A 6,119-nucleotide genomic window follows, 5' to 3' on the forward strand; every position below is an offset into this window, starting at 1 on the left:
AGCCTTACTATCAAAAATCACTGTTGAAGGTAAGTCAGTAAAAATGTATGAATGTTTGTTTAAATAAAATGGTACCAAACAATTGAGTCCTGCTGGAGGGGGGTGGACTGGGACTAAAACCCACCCAGGACTTTTCCTGAATTGACATAATCTGGGAAATTTTCTTGACCCAGATGCAAAAAACCACAGATGAAACACATAGAACAGTTAAATATATTTATTTCAATAGACGTTATTTCTGAACGGTAGCGCGTACCAGGTACAGACTTGTGGGTTCTTAGTGATCTGGAATGGAGAAGATAACCAGGATTGCACAGTGTAGAATCTTGCAGGTGGAAGGGTGTAATTGGCTTACTGTGAAAAGATGCAGGTAAGGCCTGGTGAGAAGTATTGAGATCCTGGGGTGAATGCTGGGGAGTGGGAGAGGCGATGGAGAGTGGGCAGGCCAGAGGAGCAAGCGTTCAGAGCCATGGGAGATCACTACCAAAGGTTATGTCAGCAATGGAGATCTTGGAAGTTGACTGGAATAACGTCTGACGGAGATCAACCTGGAGGGAGAGAATAGATGAGTGAGCTGGCAAAGAAGGGTGTCACAGTGAGCAACAAGCGTAGTTCTTGACCACAAGGAAGTTCAGGAGGCTTGAATGTACCAACTGTGTGGGACCATCAGGTGAAGAATGACTGCAACACTGCTCCTTAAAAACACTGCAGGAGATGAATGCAATGACACGCATGTGCCACCTGCCACTGGGAAGCCACGCCCTCCAGCAGAGATCCTCAGGAAAGAGAGGTGACTCAGATCCACACAAAAAAACAGATACACCAGGATCCTGACAATGAATAGGCCCACCACCCAGATGTATATCAAGGGTTCCCTTATAGGGCTGTCCTGATTTCTACTGATAATATGAAGCATGTTTGTTCTTCGGCAAGAAAAAAAGCTTCTGCAAACACTATGTCACACAACTTTTAACATCGTGAAGAAACAAGATACTTTATATGGGCTTTCATTATTATTCATTTTCCTAATAAAGCAATCCATGTGTTATTTTTGTGATCAACATTGATTTAGAAAACACTGGTATAGATCTCAGTGAATAGTGAATATGAGAGAATATGAAACAAGTAATAAATTGATGGTACAATTTGGCTGGGACTAATTATTACTATTGATTGTTTTCTTCAGAGTACTCTGTCTTCAGAAAGCCCATAGACCTACATGTATGTTAGCATTAGTTCCACTGAGATGAAGTATAGCATTCAGATGAAAAACAGTTTCAGCTGTAAATATGACGTTTTCCAGGTTTATTCCAGTGAATAAACTGGATTTCTGCCAAGCTGCAAAAATAAACTGGCTACAGTGATCAGTGTTGAGAGTAAGCATAAGAAGCATAAAAAAACACCCTTATTTTTTCAGTAACAGAGTAATCTAACTAATTGCTTTTCTCATTTAGGTAATGCTAATGTTACATTACTTGCAATATAACGTTTCTTCAGCTCAAACAATTACAGCGTCTTTTATTAAGAATGGGAGCTTTTTTTCTAATGCAGGGGTAACATGGAGGGCGGAAAGGGGGGTAAGATGGAGGCATATGGGACACTCATTGGCGCTCTACACATCAAGAGAAATCCTACCTAATCTGAAAAACAGTCTACAGTTGTATAAAAAGACCCTTTGAAGAGTTAGGGCAGCATATTTTTCATTATTAATCAAGGAGAATAAAAATAATCCTAGGTTTCTATTTAGTGCAGTTGCCAAACTTACCCAGAGTCATAGCTCTGTTGAGCCATCCATTCTCTCAGCTCTCAGCAGTAATGACTTTATAGGATTCTCCATAAATAAATAAATATGATTTTATTAAAAATAAAATCACTGGCATCCTCCCAAACATGATTACCTCATCCTCGGTAAGTGAAGCAGCTTTGAAGGAATCTTTAAAACCTGATTGGTGTTTGAACTGTTTAGACGCAGTAGAGCTTTCTGAGTTATCTAAAATTTCAGCTTCATTTAAACCTTCAGTTTGTTAGACCCAATCCCAACCAATTTATTTGAGGAAGTATTCCTGCATGTGTACATGAAAAGACCGAAATTAATGTCTGCCTCATCACGGTCTGCGACGAATATTGCTGCGCTGCATTACACATGTGAGACTTTTGCTTATAAACGTGGCGATACGGTGGAGTTAAAATTGACATTGTCTTGAGTTAACTTTATATTCTAATATGGTGTTTAAAAGAAGCTCAACCTCCTGGCGCCATGATTCATTCCTAACAGGAAGTCGTGGTTGTTTTGAAGGATTCTGATTGGCTGACATAAGTTTTAGTTTTGTGGTGTACTGCAGATAATAATATTAAAAAAAAAACTCAGTGGCGTATTTCTGCTGGTTGGTGTGGATGAAAACTTTTCTAAGAAATCTCCCGTGTGTATGATATTATCTTTAAAAATGTGTTTTTTTAAACCCTGCTTCTTCAGAAGTAGGCCAAACATTCTTTTTTCTGTTGTTTGTTTTAAATTATGTTTACAACTTGGTGCCTGAATTTTTCCCTTTACTTATTCAGTTGCTGCCATTGTTTACTTTTAAAAGAACGAAAATACTTGAAGTACATTGTACCAGGGACGATGTGAGCCTTATTTAATTTTACTACAAAGTGTATTATATTTTGTTATATTGCTTATAAAGCAAATATTTTTATTGTCAAACCCCTTTTATAGCCAGTTGTAGCCTGTTAATGTACAATAATTTTAAAATTCTAAAAATATCTAGTTTTTATTAGCGTTATTGTTCTTATATTATAAACATTGAACATACTGATCATATCTGCACAAATATACTACAATTGATTGGTGTCTTGACTCATTTGTCCCACCACACAAACTAAAATTGCATAGATTTGTGCACAACGTTTTCAGGTAGTCCATTTGATTAATTAAGCATTTTACATTAGATTATTGAACTCAGTAGTATCTAAAAGAGCATAGCATAAGTTCCAGGAATTCTGCAGACCTCTGCCCCCTCTGGCGACAAGTTGAAACAACGCCAGTGTTGTGCACAAGCATTGGGTAAGAAGAAAATGCATCTGCTGCTGCGACTGCACATCTTTTGTTTAGAGGCATAATGTCTTCTGAAGTAAGAAGGTTACAAATATTGAAGTTAGCATGTATTCTCTTGCTAATGAGAGACTCAGCAGAGTAGCCAGGTGAACGAGAGCATGCGGCGCGTCAAACCCACGCACACGCCCAGATTTGGCCCGAATCGCTCTCTCATGAACTGACTGTTCCAGCCCATAGAGGCAACTGCAGTAACTAGGGGAAAACTGGTTTTACATGTTGGGCATTTGTAAGAGCATGTATGAAAGAAATTAAATGATATTTAACTTCAAAACTTGTACTATGCACCTTTAAAATTCCATTGACAAGAAAGTCCTCCAAATTAATTGACATTTTAGAGCGGAAAAAATAACTACATAGTTACTTTGGCCAGTAACTAGTTACTTTAATAGGGAAGTAACTGAGGTAGTAACTACTTTTTGGGAGAAGTAACTAATAACTATGACTAGTTTTTTTTTTTTTTTTTTTTTTTTTTTAAGTAATCTGTCCAACACTGCCAGTGACAAGATACTTTGTGTTGAACATGTAAACTATGTTTCAACATGTTTAGTAACTTTTAAGTTGGCTTCACAGTTTATTTTAAATCTTTTCATCATGACAGTGTTAAATAATTAAATAGTGTTCATCATTAACATCAGCTAAACCCAGTTAGAGTTAAGTTTGAGTCTGGCCTCATTGTTTTCTATTGTAGCCTGGCTGCTTACCATGAGTTGCTGCTGAAGTGAAATTCAGCAGGTAGGTGCAGGGAAGATGCTTTCTTTAGGGGCCAAAACAGCTACTTTCTATGAACTTTATACATGAGAGGAGGAGAAGGCACAAATAAAATAAAAAAATGGGCTTAATGACACATGTTTGTTTGACCACAAAGCTTATCTCCAGAAAACAACGGGTTTGTCCATGTGGGCATCTGCAACTTTCCATAGTGCTCAACGGTGTCAGTTTTATAGCAGAGACTCCTTCCTTGTTCAAATGCTGTGTCTATGCATGAAACTTAACCAGTTGAAAAAAACTATTGTTCGCCCATAAAGGATGTTCAAATATTGAAAGAAACAACTGATTGTATAATTTGTATAAAATGGCAATTGTATAATTTTGACCCTGTCAGTATTTCATAAAATCCACAACAAATTCAAACTTGTTCATCCAGGTCTTGTTTTTTTTTTTTTTTTTTAAAAACGCTGCTGCTGAGCGTTGTGTAGTCATTCCCCTCTGGAAAATGAAAAGTTAATCTGACATTCACGCTGATAAGTGTACGTAAACTGACCGCAACTGTACTTCTTATTTGATACACACCGTCAATGTTTTCTATGACAATTCAACAACAACTCGTGCTTTGTGCTAGTTTTTTTTTTCTTTTTTTTTTTTTCTCAGGAACAGCCTAAATCTGGTGCAAATGGTCCTAAAGCTAGCGGTGAGAGAAAGCCTTTGTAAACTGGGGCACAGCCCAAAGCGATTCTTGCTTAATCTTTGAAAACAGTTTCGTTGTGCCGCGTCACACTAAGCCACTAAACAAGAGTCTGTTTATTTTTTCCAAGTCCTTTTTTGGAACCTTATGGAAAATGGCAACGCTAATGTGAATGGAAAACCAGAATGCCATTAATAAAACTTTAAGTAACACCTAATATGTGATTATGCTAGTGTAAAATGGGAATTCTTAACGTGCACGGTTCCTGTACTATGTTACATTGAATAATCAACTGCTTAAGACAAGTTTAAGATCAAGATCCTGCAGATAGGCAGGCAGATTAGCATCACCCATTCGCCTCTTGGGGGGGGGGTGGATGGTAAAGGTTTTCTTGCACTGATATATGTTGACATCTGTTTTCACAGTAGCGTATGTGCAAGGCGGATATGCAGTAGGTTTACAGGGATATTAAATTGCTAGAGACAAAATAATGTGCAAAGCCTACAATACAGTTTGGCAAGTGGTGCAAAGGCAAGATAACAAGTCTGTCTTGTAAATGAGATCACCAGTCTCGTTGAAATTACCTGTCTAAATACAAAATAAAAAAGGCTGTACCTGTAAAAGCAAACTGATCACATAAAACTTGTCCCTTGGGGCCGTTGTTGGTAAAGTGAATATAGACCAAAAATAGAAACTTGCTTTTTGACTGGATTTGTCAGGAGTTGAAGAAGTAACTGCTTGACAGCATTAATTTGAAGGTTGCAACCTGTGTGCTTAAGGTAGTGTATGTTTTGACACACGTGGGCCTCTAACAGGTTAGATGTAGCTGGAGGAAATACGTCCACGGTGTCTGTGTCCACATGACGTCTGGTGCTGCATTCTGGAAGGCGGATTTGGAACCCACTCATTGAGTGGAGGTGAGCACTCTCCCCTAAATGATGGATGGAGGTCAAAGAGGTGTGGGGGGCTTCTACTGCCCACCCAGAGAATACTTTATTGGGGATAGGAGGAGTGCTGCCACAGGCAGTGTTACCAATTCAGGGCTCAGATTCCTGGCCAAGATTCATGATTGCCCTTTACTGGAATGTGGGTCAAGCGAAGGTAAAACTGTGTGTGTGTGTGTGTGTGTGTGTGTGTGTGTGTGTGTGTGTGTGTGTGTGTGTGTGTGTGACTTTTTGTGAAAGGCCTGACCAAACTCTTCATTTATGCGTTGCTACACACTTGTGGATGTATTTGCTGCGCTCTGCGGATCTTCCGCTAAACTTGGATTGAGACCTGACACCTTAGGAGGACTTAGTGGGAGCGCTGAAAGGCGGTCCAGAGCCTGTCTTGTAAAAACTGCAAAATTGTTGAGAGGCAGAGACGAACCGGCATTAGGAAGGGACATTGGCCTGAGCAGCTTTATTACTGCCAGAGATTTACGCTCCACTTTATTCCCCCTCTGTCACTCGTAAAGCTAAAAGAGAGAAGAAGTGAGGGAGCGGATGATATCGGAGCACGGCCCTGTGAGATGATCAAAATTAAACAGGAAATCAGGCGGTCTGCTTGGCAGGGACGGCACAGTGAAGCTCCATGCACTGATGTGGAATGATATTTATATTATTT

General features: G+C 39.1%; 1 long non-coding RNA gene across 1 annotated transcript; it reads right to left on the reverse strand.

The window, feature by feature from the left end:
- Positions 1–235: 235 nt before the first annotated feature.
- LOC118567138 lies at positions 236–829 on the reverse strand. The gene is made up of 3 exons (XR_004933509.1): positions 651–829; positions 356–548; positions 236–285 (listed from the first exon to the last, which is right to left on the reverse strand). It is a non-coding gene; the product is annotated as an uncharacterized LOC118567138 (long non-coding RNA).
- Positions 830–6,119: the final 5,290 nt, after the last annotated feature.

The sequence above is a fragment of the Fundulus heteroclitus genome, chromosome 20 (assembly GCF_011125445.2).
Source record: "Fundulus heteroclitus isolate FHET01 chromosome 20, MU-UCD_Fhet_4.1, whole genome shotgun sequence".
NCBI lineage: Eukaryota > Metazoa > Chordata > Actinopteri > Cyprinodontiformes > Fundulidae > Fundulus > Fundulus heteroclitus.